Source organism: Thalassophryne amazonica, chromosome 15 (assembly GCF_902500255.1).
Source record: "Thalassophryne amazonica chromosome 15, fThaAma1.1, whole genome shotgun sequence".
NCBI classification, from domain to species: Eukaryota; Metazoa; Chordata; class Actinopteri; order Batrachoidiformes; family Batrachoididae; genus Thalassophryne; species Thalassophryne amazonica.
The window spans coordinates 39,997,030-40,010,835 of NC_047117.1; the positions used below are offsets into that span (position 1 = coordinate 39,997,030).

General features: G+C 46.0%; 1 protein-coding gene across 3 annotated transcripts in view; it reads left to right on the forward strand.

The window, feature by feature from the left end:
* Positions 1-4,887: 4,887 nt before the first annotated feature.
* The window catches only part of doc2d (double C2-like domains, delta), a 152,973-nt gene continuing 144,054 nt past the window's right edge, over positions 4,888-13,806 (forward strand). The window contains exon 1 of one of the 3 annotated variants that reach the window (XM_034188563.1): positions 4,888-5,049. The gene's annotated coding sequence lies outside the window, so the exon portion shown is untranslated. The remainder of the gene's footprint in view (positions 5,050-13,806) is intronic. The other 2 variants (XM_034188564.1, XM_034188565.1) reach the window with 2 other exon arrangements.

Sequence of the window (13,806 nt, forward strand, 5' to 3'; positions counted from 1 at the left end):
CTCCTCTGCAGGTGGTGAACCCACAGGAGGGCGGGCATGGTCCATTTGGACATGGAGTCCGAGTGGACCATGTTGTCCACCTCCATTGCTGATGCAGCCGCTCGTAGCTGTGGTCGCAAGGTCTCTGGTGCCTGTCGCGGCGGCAATCCCAGAACCTGGTGGTGGACACCGGAAGTAAGGGATGCCCTCAAGCTGAAGAAGGAGTCCTACTTATCTTTGTTGGTAGGTGGGACCCCAGAGGCAGCTGACAGGTACTGGCAGGCCAAGCGTGCCGCAGCCCGTGCGGTCACAGAGGCAAAAACTTGGGTCTGGGAGGAGTTCGGGGAGGCTATGGAAGAGGACTATCGGTCAGCCTCGAAGAGATTCTGGCAAACCGTCCGACGCCTCAGGAGGCGGAAGCAGCTCTCCACCGGCACTGTTTACGGTGCGGGTGGGGAGCTGTTGACTCTGACTGGGGATGTTGTTGGGCGGTGGAAGGAGTACTTCAAGGATCTCCTCAATCCCATCGTCACGTCTTCCGAAGAGGAGGCAGAGACTGGGGACCCAGAGGCGGACTCATCCATTACCCAGGCAGAAGTCACCGAGGTGGTTGGAAAGCTCCTCGGTGGCAAAGCTCCTGGGGTGGATGAAATCCGTCCTGAGTACCTTAAGTCTCTGGATGTTGTGGGACTGTCTTGGCTGACACGCCTCTGCAACATCGCGTGGTGATCAGGGACAGTGCCTCTGGATTGGCAGACTGGTGTGGTGGTCCCTCTGTTTAAGAAGGGGGAAAGGAGGGTGTGTTCTAACTATAGGGGGATCACACTCCTCAGCCTCCCCGTAAGGTCTATTCCAGAGTACTGGAGAGGACAATTCGACCGATGGTCGAACCTCGGTTTCAGGAGGAGCAGTGTGGTTTTCGTCCTGGTCGCAGCACACTGGACCAGCTCTACACGCTCCATCGGGTGCTCGAGGGTTCATGGGAGTTCGCCCAACCAGTCCACATGTGTTTTGTGGATCTGGAGAAGGCATTCGACCGTGTCCCTCGGGGCACCCTGTGGGGAGTGCTCCGGGAGTACGGGGTCCGGGGTCCTTTGCTAAGGGCTATCTAGTCCCTGTTCGACCGCAGCAGGACCTTGGTTCGCATTGCCGGTAGTAAGTCAAACCTGTTTCCAGTGCACGTTGGCCTCCGCCAGGGCTGCCCTTTGTCACCAGTTCTGTTCATTATTTTTATGGACAGAATTTCTAGGCGCAGCCAGGGTGTAGAGGGGGTCTGGTTTGGGAACCACAGAATCTCGTCTCTGCTGTTTGCGGACAATGTGGTTCTGTTGGCTTCATCAAATCAGGACCTTCAGCGTGCACTGGGGCAGTTTGCAGCCGAGTGTGAGGCGTCCGGGATGAAAATCAGCACCTCCAAATCCGAGGCCATGGTTCTCGACTGGAAAAAGGTGCTTTGCCCTCTTCAGGTCGGTGGAGTGTCCTTGCCTCAAGTGAAGGAGTTTAAGTATCTCAGGGTCTTATTCACGAGTGAGGGACGGATGCAGCGTGAGATCGATAGACGGATCGGTGCAGCGTCTGCAGTGATGCGGTCGCTGTATCGGACCGTCGTGGTGAAGAGACAGCTGAGTAGGGGGGCAAAGCTCTCGATTTACCGATTGATCTATGTTCCGATCCTCACCTATGGTCATGAGATTTGGCTCATGACCGAAAGGACAAGATCACGGGTACAAGCGGCCGAGATGAGTTTCCTCTGCAGGGTGGCTGGGTGCTCCCTTAGAGATAGGGTGAGGAGCTCGGTCACTCGGTAGGAGCTCGGAGTCGAGCCGCTGCTCCTCCACGTCGAAAGGAGTCAGTTGAAGTGGCTCGGGCATCTTTTCTGGATGCCCCCTGGACGCCTCGCTGGAGAGGTGTTCCGGGCACATCCCATTCAGAGGAGGCCCCGGGGAAGACCCAGGACACGCTGGAAGGATTACATCTCTCGGGTGGCTTGGGAACGCCTTGGGGTTCCCCCGGAGGAGCTGGGGTAGGTGTGTGTGGATCAGGAGGTCTAGACAGCTTTGCTTGAGCTGCTGCACCCGCGACCCGACTCCGGATAAAGCGGAAGAAAATGGATGGATGGATGGATGGATGCTTTTTTACATTTGCGCAATATCTCTACAATTAGAAAGGTCTTGCGTCAGAGTGATGCTGAAAAACTAATTCATGCATTTATTTCTTCTAGGCTGGACTACGGTAATTCATTATTTTCAGGTTGTCCTAAAAGTTCCTTGAAAAGCATTCAGTTAATTCAAAATGCTGCAGCTAGAGTACTGACGGGGACTAGAAGGAGACAGCATATTTCACCCATATTGGCCTCTCTTCATTGGCTTCCTGTTAATTCTAGAACAGAATTTTCTTCTTACTTATAAGGTTTTGAATAATCAGGGCCCATCTTATCTTAGGGACCTCTTAGTACCATATCACCCCAATAGAGCACTTCGCTCTCAGACTGCAGGCTTACTTGTAGTTCCTAGGGTTTTTAAGAGTAGAATGGGAGGCAGAGCCTTCAGCTTTCAGGCTCCTCTCCTGTGGAACCAGCTCCCAATTCAGATCAGGGAGACAGACACCCTCTCTACTTTTAAGATTAGGCTTAAAACTTTCCTTTTTGCTAAAGATTATAGTTAGGGCTGGATCGGGTGACCCTGAACCATCCCTTAGTTATGCTGCTATAGACTTAGACTGCTGGGGGATTTCCCATGATGCACTGAGTGTTTCTTTCTCTTTTTGCTCTGTATGCACCACTCTGCATTTATTCATTAGTGATTGATCTCTGCTGTCTTCCACAGCATGTCTTTTTCCTGATTCTTTCCCCTCAGCCCCAACCAGTCCCAGCAGAAGACTGCCCCTCCCTGAGCCTGGTTCTGCTGGAGGTTTCTTCCTGTTAAAAGGGAGTTTTTCCTTCCCACTGTCGCCAAGTGCTTGCACATAGGGGGTCTTTTTGACCGTTGGGGTTTTTCTGTAATTATTGTATGGCTTTTGCCTTGCAATATAAAGCACGTTGGGGCAACTGTTGTTGTGATTTGGCGCTATATAAATAAAATTAATTTGATTTGAAATGATTTAATATGGGTATTTGAGCCCAATTTTCTCAAAACTGTCCAATACTTTTTCTTTTAATTTAACAAGTGCACAATTTTGGTCATTGACATTGTTCCCGTACCAAAATTATTTGCATAGATTTGTTGTTTTGGAAATGGTTGCCATTTGTATGCCAAAAATGGCCATTTTTCCTTGCTCATGGCCATTGAGCTGATAACCCACAGGGCCCTTGGCACTCTGGTTAATTTAACTATTTTTAAAATCATGTTTTTACATCTTTTAAATCTTATTTTAGGTTGCAATTAATTTTTAAATTTAACTTCCATCATTTTAACTTGCAGTCTTGTAGGGGAAGTGAAATTTTTTTTTTTATTATGTATGACGTACATAATCATACATGTCAATGAATGAATGCATCCATCCATTTTCTTCCTCTTTAGTCAGGTCGCGGGTGCAGCAGCTCAAGCAAAGCCGCCCAGACCTCCTGATTCACACACACCTCCCCCAGCTCCTCCGGGGGAACCCCAAGGCTTCCAAAGCCAGCCGAGAGATGTAGTCCCTCCAGCGTGTCCTGGGTCTTCCCCGGGGCATCCTCCAAATGGGATGTGCCAGGAACACCTCTCCAGCGAGGCGTTAAGGGGGCTTCCGGAAAAGATGTCCGAGCCACCTCAGCTGACTCCTTTCAACGTGGAGGAGCAGCGGCTCAACTCCGAGCTCCTCCCGAGTGACCGAGCTCCTCACCCTATCTCTAAGGGAGCGTCCAGCCACCCTGCGGAGGAAACTCATCTCGGCCGTTTCTACTCGCGATCTCGTTTTTTCAGTCATGAGCCAAATCTCATGACCATAGGTGAGGATCGGAATGTAGATCGATCGGTAAATCAATCAATCAATCAATCAATCAATTTTTTTTATATAGCGCCAAATCACAACAAACAGTTGCCCCAAGGCGCTTAATCGAGAGCTTTGCCCCCCTACTCAGCTCTCTGTTCACCACGACGGTCCGATACAGCGACTGCATCACTGCAGATGCTGCACCGATCCGTCTATCGATCTCACGCTCCATTTGTCCCTCACTTGTGAACAAGACCCCGAGATACTTAAACTCCTCCACTTGAGGCAAGGACACTCCACCGACCTGAAGAGGGCAAAGCACCTTTTTCCGGTCGAGAACCATGGCCTCGGATTTGGATGTGCTGATTTTCATCCCGGATGCTTCACACTCGGCTGCAAACCGCCCCAGTGCACGCTGAAGGTCCTGATTTGACGAAACCAACAGAACCATATCGTCCGCAAACAGCAGAGACAAGATTCTGTGGTTCCCAAACAAGACCCCCTCTACACCCTGGCTGCGCCTAGAAATTCTGTCCATAAAAATAATGAACAGAACCGGTGACAAAGGGCAGCCCTGGCGGAGGCCAATGTGCACTGGAAACAGGTTTGACTTACTACCGGCAATGCGACCCAAGCTACTGCTGCGGTCATACAGGGACTAGATAGCCCTTAGCAAAAGACCCCGGACCCCGCACTCCCAGAGCACCCCCCACAGGGTGCCCCGAGGGACACAGTCGAACGCCTTCTCCAGATCCACAAAACACATGTGGACTGGTTGAGCGAACTCCCATGAACCCTCAAGCACCCGATGGAGCGTGTAGAGCTGGTCCTTGAATATTATTTCATTTTTGTAAATCCCTGTGCCTTTTTTTGAAGGTCTGAATCCATGTGCCATGTCATTTCTTGCTGCTGAAAAACTAATACAGTATGAAGAACATTCACAGTCTTGAAATGACTGATTACCAGAATGCGTCATAACTGAAGGGAAGGGAAAGAGGGAGGGACTTAGGGAAATAAACGAGGCATGGAGAGTAACAGAGGGAGAGAGAGTGAGTGCAGAGGGAGGTATTGGTTTAAAACTGCATACTCAGTGTGTGTGTGAGAAGTAAGGCGTGAGCATTGGCAAGATGGAGTGCTGGCACAGATGAAGACTCTCCCTGGGTGCGTACTGTGATGTCCACATCAATGTGTGTGAGTACGGAGTGCGTGTTTGTGTGTCTGTGTCGAGACCTATATGTCCTTGCATGTGCATGGCCCTGTAAGAGAGCAAGATTACTGAATTTAAAAGCAACATGCTGCAAGAGAACAGTGATGCATGTAAACCAACCCTGAACTTGGATGTTGTTATGTAAGAGCAGCATGAATGAGTGTAATATTTTGAAGATAGGAAGAGAAACAATTTAGCGTATCTGGACTCTCTAATTTCACACAGACAATATAAGTCCTTTTAAGAAGCTCTGACAAGTATTTTTCAGGAGATGTAAGTGTCCAAATCAGTGAAGTCTGAACAGTTTTCTTTTTATAAATGAAGTTTTTGTTGATTGTTGGAAGAAGGAAAAACACATGAGGTGATGATGTCTTCAGTGTATTTGTGGACAGTGTCTTATGATGAGTAAACTTGTTTTTATGATATCAGTATTTATATATGTGTCTGGTTTTGCAGGTGACTTTGTGCCACAAGGTTCAACAAGCAGAACACTACTCGCAAAAGATTAAAAGTACATAAAGCAGCAGTTACAGAGATTAACTAGGAAAGATGTCTGGCAGGGCATTCAACACTTTGATACAACATGTCAAAGCCATGAGGAATCTATTAAGCATCTTTCCTTCTGTTTTCAAATACAGGCACAAGAATCAAAAGTAATTTGAAATATTTACTGAGGAACAGTTAGTACACTTTAAAATTAAATTCACGGACAAAGTGAAATTTTTTAGATTCTCAGTAAGGACAGCAAAGACATGATGGATTTGTGGAAACATGGTTGGAGTGCTGCTAATATTCTAAGACTATGGTCTGCTTTTGCAGTATTTGTTCATGACATGTTACTCAGGTGATTATCACTGATCATCACTAACAGTTTATGTTGAAATGGTGCACTGCTAGCAAACGAGAACTCTGATTATAACCTCTTGTGATCAGCATGAACTTTGCTACTGAAATGGAGAATTATGATTGAATGCTATGCATGGTGCTTGTTTTTTGAAGAATGAGAACTTTCTGTAACTACAGTGAGGAAAATATATGAACACCCTGCGATTTTGCAAGTTCTCCCACTTAGAAATCATGGAGGGGTCTGAAATTTTCATCTTAGGTGCATGTTCACTGTGAGAGACATAATCTAAAAAAAAAAAAAAAAAAAATCCGGAAATCATATGATTTTTAATAATTTTTTTGTATGTTACTGCTGCAAATAAGTATTTGAACACCTGTGAAAATCAATGTTAATATTTGGTACAGTAGCCTTTGTTTGCAATTACAGAGGTCAAACGTTTGCTGTAGTTTTTCACCAGGTTTTCACACACTGCAGCGAGGATTTTGGACCACTCCTCCATACAGATCTTCTCAAGATCTTTCAGGTTTAGAGTTTCAGCTCCCTCCAAAGATTTTCTATTGAGTTCATGTCTGGAGACTGGCCAGGCCACTCCAGGACCTTGAAATGCTTCTTACAGAGCCCCTCCTTAGTTTCCGTGGCTGTGTGTTCAGGGTCATTGTCATGCTGGAAGACCCAGCCATGACCCATCTTCAATGCTGTTACCGAGGGAAGGAGGTTGTTTGCTAAAATCTGACAATACATGACCCCATCCATCCTCCCTTCAATACGGTGCAGTCGTCCTGTCCCCTTTGCAGAAGAGCACCCCCAGAGTATGATGTTTCCACCCCCATGCTTCACAGTTGGGATGGTTTTCTTGTGGTTGTTCTCATCCTCTAAACATGGTAAGTGGAGTTGATTCCAAAAAGCTCTATTCTGGTCTCATCTGACCACATGACCTTCTCCCATGCCTCCTCTGGATCATCCAGATGGTCAATGGTGAACTTCAAATGGGCCTGGACATGTGCTGGCTTGAGCAGGGGGACCTTGCTGCCCTGCAGGATTTTAAACCATGACAGCATCATGTGTTACTAATGTAATCTTTGTGACTGTGGTCCCAGCTCTCTTCAGGTCATTGACCAGGTCCTCCTGTGTAGTTCTGAGCTTTCTCAGAATCATCCTTACCCCACAAAGTGAGATCTTGCATGGAATCCCAGACCGAGGGAGATTGACAGTCATCTTGTGTTTCTTCCACTTTCTAATAAATAATCATAACAGTTGTTGTCTTCTACCAAGCTGCTTGCCTGTTGTCCTGTAGTTCATCCCAGCCTTGTGCAGGTCTACAGTTTTGTCCCTGGTGTCCTTAGATAGCTCTTTGGTCTTGGCTATGGTGGACAGGTTGGAGTGTGATTGACTGAGTGTGTGAACAGGTGTCTTTTATACAGGTAACAAGTTCAAACAGGTGCAATTAATACAGGTAAAGAGTGCAGAATAAGAGGGCTTCTTAAAGAAAAATTAACAGGTCTGTGTGAGCCAGAATTCTTGCTTGTTGGTAGGGGATCAAATACTTATTTGCAGCAGTAACATACAAATAAATTCTTAAAAAATCATACATTGTGATTTCTGGATGTTTTTTAGATTATGTCTCTCACAGTGGACATGAACCTAAGATGAAAATTTCAGACCCCTCCATGATTTGTAAAATTGCAGGGTGTTCAAACACTTATTTTCCTCACTGTAAATACGTCAATCCTTATCAACGAAGATAAGAACTCCTAAAATAATACAATCCAGGATTTGTAGAAGTGGTGTCTTTGATGTTACAGAGGTGTGCTTGTGATTGTGCTTGAGGCTCCTCAGTTCAAGCCACCAGTCTCTAAGGTTCCCTTGAGCAAGGTTCTTAAGCCCCTTTCACATTGGCGTATTCGTATAGCTGCTCATTGCAACGTTGTGTTTCATTTAAATATGCCCGAAATGCGTGCGTACTCAGCCTTTTTCAGTTTTCGTTTCATACTTGCAGCTGCGTGTGTTCGCGTTTTAATGTGTGCACACAGTCACGTGTACCATGCCGCTATTAAACCAGTTCAGTGCTATTTTCTGCCTCTGTGGAAGTGTGCTCTGTTCTCTACTACAGGTGTGGTGCAGCTCAAAAACAGTCATTTAACATTATTATTATAATTATTATTATTAGTTTTATTTATTTATTTATTTTTGTCGTGGTGGATCGCTTTCATTGTGTACAGATGCTGCTGAGTCTGGCTGTGCTAAAGGCTGCCCTGAACGAAACGCTGTGACTCGTTAAACTTTTAAACCTCCGGTTGCTCCGATCAGGTCCGCTGATTTGATCAGACCTGATCGATCAGGTCTTAGATGATCGCACCGACATGCAGCGAGTGCGCTTTTATTTTAAAGAGATGCAGCTCTTTTCAGGTTTGATCAGACCTGATCGATCAGGGCGTCTGATGATCGCACCGACATGCAGCGAGTGCACTTTTATTTTAAAGAGTCACAGCATATCCAGCAAGTTTTAAGGATCTACAATGAAGTATGTGGGCGTGACAACCGTTTGAAGTGAAACGGCGTGCTCTGAAAAGCTCACCAAAGTTTGACGAACTCTAGCAGCCACGCCTTTTGACCTACAGAAATTCTTTTGACAACTTTTGATCACCGTGGTCTCATGATGATGTGGACCAAATCTGAAGATGATTGGATGAAATTCCTAGGACGAGTTTGTTCAAATGTAAGTAGTGGAAATTGCCAAAAATGGCAAAAATTACCTCAAAAATCGAAACTTAAAATCAAAATGGCAGACTTCGTGTCAACATTTCACCATGATGTTGAGACTTTTGTTGTGCATCCTAGCATGGTAAATATGTGTACTGAATTTCGTGAGGCTACAATAAAAAATCCCAATGTGGAGCGTTTTTTGAAACTTTGTAGGGGGCGCTATTTCGCCATTTCGCTGTGACCATGTGTGAGACTCCCAAAATACTGAATTTCGGATCTGGCCGGCCCACTTTGCATAGCTTGGTGAGTTTTTGGGCATGGGAAAAGGCTGAAATTTGGATTTCATTTTTCGCATAATAATAATAATAATAACTAGGACTGCAAGCAGTCATATACGGGCCCTCGTTCCACGCGACCGCCTACCCAGGGCAGTGTGTTGTATTGTGAGCACATGTGGGCATGTGCATGCAGGGGCAACCGCTCATCACACAGTTAAAATTTTAAACAAATCACACAATGCATCAAGGAGTTATGACATGTTGATTGTTCATCCACTAGGGGGCGCTCAGTGTACAAACAGAGGGGCTGCGTGTGTTCAGGGGCCAACCGTCATCATACATGTGAAGTTTCAAGTCAATCAGGCAAAACATGAAGGAGTTATCATGACTTGATGTTCCATGGCAAAGGGTCAAAATGGCAGCACCATAGCGGCCGCACCCTTCAACATAGAGAAAAGCTTTTGATACTTTTTGGTCAGTATCATCTTTGGATGCTGTCAAAGAAATTTGAAGTGCATTGGACAAAATCCCTAGGAGGAGTTCGTTCAAATACAACATGTGGAAATCATTTCAAAATGAGAAGAAAATTCAAAATCTCCCTACTCCAAAAAAACCCCTATGGGGAGGGGTTTTTGAAATGTTCAAGGGGGCGCTATTGAGGCACTTTGCCCCGCCCATGGGTGAGGCCCCTATGAATTGTAGGAGGTTGTCATGCTTGACCTGTGTATCAATTTTCATGATGATATGACAAAATTAAAGCCATCAAAAGGAAGAACGTAATTTCATGGCGAAGGGGCGATTGTTATGTGTCGGACGCAGCTCGGAGAACCGACCAGCGTTTGAAGGACCCAGTATGAAATAAGCAGAGCACGGTTCAAAGGCTAACTGAATTTAATACATAACAGTGATAATAACAAAAAGGTGCGGCCTGGCGTGGTGCGCTCCCAGCAGCGCTAACGGTCCGGAGCCAGAAGCTGTTTCGGACCCAAGGACCCCGCCGAACCCTGGGGATGTGAAACAAAAAGAAATAAAAGAAAAACAAACAGACCAACACACAGTCGTTTGGGTCCTTTTTTTGGGGGGGGTATTTTGGCATTTTTGTTTGTGAGCTCAAGTTTGGGTTGTTTTTCTTTTCTCCCCTTCCCTGGGGTTTGATGGGACGGTCCCCTGGGGAGGGGGGGGTGTTTTGGTTGTTTGTGTTTTGTTTTATGACTAATTACACATGTTTGGATAAAAGCTGACCGCACAGGTGTAGGAACTCCTGGCCACACCTGTGCTAAGAGACTGTCAGAAACAAGGGCAAAGATGCAGCCAGTTCAACCAGTCTGTTGGAGGATGAACGCGGACACGGTTTCCAGCCATGGTCCCTGGAGGGGGGTGTTTCTCCTGGGCCAGGTGTGTGTGGTCGCCGGGAGGCTTCCCGTGAGGGTGGGGTACTGTTATATGGCTGGGGGGGCCTGGCTGCCGGTTTGTTTCTGTCTTTTGGTTTTCCTCCCAGGTGGCGTGCGTTTGGGACTGAGTGGCTGTGTTGCTGAGGCTGTCAGGACCTCACCCTGATCACCTGCGACTCGTCAGGACTCACAGCTGTGGTGCATCTGGATGGATTGGAACATGTTGGCATTTAAGACTGGAGTGCACAGTGTGTATTTGCCAGAGACTCGACCTTGTGACCAGACGGGTGAGATCGTCGTCTCGGGAGCCATCTCATCAACAGCGGATGCTGAGAACGTCCAGGTTTGATGCACAGTCTGTGAAAGAGGAGGGGGTGAGGTCTCACGCTCGTCAGCACACTTCCTGAGGTACGTAGATTTTGTGACTAACAGTTATACAGTCAGTAAATGTGGTGTCCCTCACACCTTATTGTATTGAGCTGTTTGTTAGTCATGTATCAGCTTCCACTGCGGTGGAGTTTTGTGAACTGGATGTTCCATGCCTGCAGGTTGGGAAGCTGATCAGCAATCAAGCCAGGAAGTGTTTGCTGTTTGTACACCTTTAAGTGTTCTGTGTGTAGAGTGTGGACTCACATAATGGTTCCTTCTTTCACAGACTCGGTTGTTGCGGCCACCTGGGGGGTGTCGGCGGGGTCCTTGGGTCCGAAACAGCTTCTGGCTCCGGACCGTTAGCGCTGCTGGGAGCGCACCACGCCAGGCCGCACCTTTGTGTTATTATCACTGTTATGTATTAAATTCAGTTAGCCTTTGAACCGTGCTCTGCTTATTTCATACTGGGTCCTTCAAACGCTGGTCGGTTCTCCGAGCTGCGTCCGACACATAACAGTGATATTTGGTATGCCGCCACACAGAAGCCGTTACTCGTAAGTTCACGGCGATCATTGCCTACGTTCAATAACTTTTTCTGCATGGTTTAGAAGTGGAAGGAAGTTCATGGGGTTAACTATGTGACTTCAATACCTGTTTAAGTATAATGTTCAATGGCGAAGGGTCAAAATGGCGGCGCCATAGCAGCCACACCTTTCAACATAAAGAAAAGCTTTTGATAACTTTTGGTCAGTATCGTCTCTGGGTCATCTGGAAGAAATTTGAAGTGCATTGGACAAAATCCCTAGGAGGAGTTCGTTCAAATACAACATGTGGAAATCACGGCAAAATGAGAAGAAAATTCAAAATGGCCGACTTCCTGTTTGGAGTAGACCCATGGTGCAAGAGACTTTTTTGTACGTCTATGCAAGTCACACGTGTACCAATTTTCATCTCCCTACTCCAAAAAACCCCTATGGGGAGGGGTTTTTGAAAGTTTCAAGGGGGCGCTTTTGAGGCATTTTGCCCCGCCCATGGGCGAAGCCCCTATGAATTGTAAGACGTTGTCGTGCTCGACCTGTGTATCAATTTTCATGATGATGTGACAAAATTAAAGCCGTCAAAATGAAGAACGTAATTTCATGGCGAATGGGCAATATTCAGCACGCCGCCACACGGACGCAGTTACTGTAACTTCACAGCGTTCATCGCCTACGTTCACCAATTTGTTCTGCATGTTTTATAAGTGGAATGAAGTTGATTGGGTTAAGTATGTGACATCAGGACCTGTTAAAGTAAAAATAGGACATTTCCTGAGACCACCGGGGGGCGCTATGGAGGAGGTGGGAACGTAACATATGTAGACGTTCAGGGCGGAGCCCTCATCATGTCCAGCAAGTTTGAAGGATCTATGTTGAAGTGTGCGTGACAGCCGTTCGAAGTGAAATGGCGTGCTCCGAAAAGCTCGCCAAAGTTTGACGACCCCTAGCACCCACGCCTTTTGACTTAATTAGAATCTTTTGCTAAATTTTGATCACCATTGTGTTGTGATGATTTTGACTAAATATGAAGACAATCAGATGAAATCCGTAGGACGAGTTCGTTCAAATATAAGTAGTGGAAATGGCCAAAAATAGCAAAAATTTGCTCAAAATCACAACTTAAAATCAAAATGGCCGACTTCCTGTCGATATTTCACCATGACAGTAAGAGACTTTTTCATGTGTCCTGGCATGGTAAATATGTGTACCGAATTTCGTGAGGCTACGACGAAAAAAGCCCAATGCGGAGGGGTTTTTGAAAATTTCTAGGGGGCGCTATTTCACGATTTTTGTGCGACCATGTGCGACACCCCAAAATATCGAATTTCGGATCCACCCAGATGACTTTGGAAAGTTTGGTGAGTTTTTGAGCATGGGAAGAGGCCGAAATTTCGATTTCAAGAGTGAGAATAATAATAATAATAATAAACAGCGCAATTACCTACTCGGACCCTAATAATAATCAATCAATCAATCAATTTTTTTATATAGCGCCAAATCACAACAAACAGTTGCCCCAAGGCGCTTTATATTGTAAGGCAAGGCCATACAATAATTATGTAAAACCCCAACGGTCAAAACGACCCCCTGTGAGCAAGCAACTTGGCTACAGTGGGAAGGAAAAACTCCCTTTTAACAGGAAGAAACCTCCAGCAGAACCAGGCTCAGGGAGGGGCAGTCTTCTGCTGGGACTGGTTGGGGCTGAGGGAGAGAACCAGGAAAAAGACATGCTGTGGAGGGGAGCAGAGATCGATCACTAATGATTAAATGCAGAGTGGTGCATACAGAGCAAAAAGAGAAAGAAACAGTGCATCATGGGAACCCCCCAGCAGTCTACGTCTATAGCAGCATAACTAAGGGATGGTTCAGGGTCACCTGATCCAGCCCTAACTATAAGCTTTAGCAAAAAGGAAAGTTTTAAACCTAATCTTAAAAGTAGAGAGGGTGTCTGTCTCCCTGATCTGAATTGGGAGCTGGTTCCACAGGAGAGGAGCCTGAAAGCTGAAGGCTCTGCCTCCCATTCTACTCTTACAAACCCTAGGAACTACAAGTAAGCCTGCAGTCTGAGAGCGAAGCGCTCTATTGGGGTGATATGGTACTACGAGGTCCCTAAGATAAGATGGGACCTGATTATTCAAAACCTTATAAGTAAGAAGAAGAATTTTAAATTCTATTCTAGAATTAACAGGAAGCCAATGAAGAGAGGCCAATATGGGTGAGATATGCTCTCTCCTTCTAGTCCCCGTCAGTACTCTAGCTGCAGCATTTTGAATTAACTGAAGGCTTTTTAGGGAACTTTTAGGACAACCTGATAATAATGAATTACAATAGTCCAGCCTAGAGGAAATAAATGCATGAATTAGTTTTTCAGCATCACTCTGAGACAAGACCTTTCTGATTTTAGAGATATTGCGTAAATGCAAAAAAGCAGTCCTACATATTTGTTTAATATGCGCTTTGAATGACATATCCTGATCAAAAATGACTCCAAGATTTCTCACAGTATTACTAGAGGTCAGGGTAATGCCATCCAGAGTAAGGATCTGGGAAGACACAATGTTTCTAAGATTTGTGGGGCCAAGTA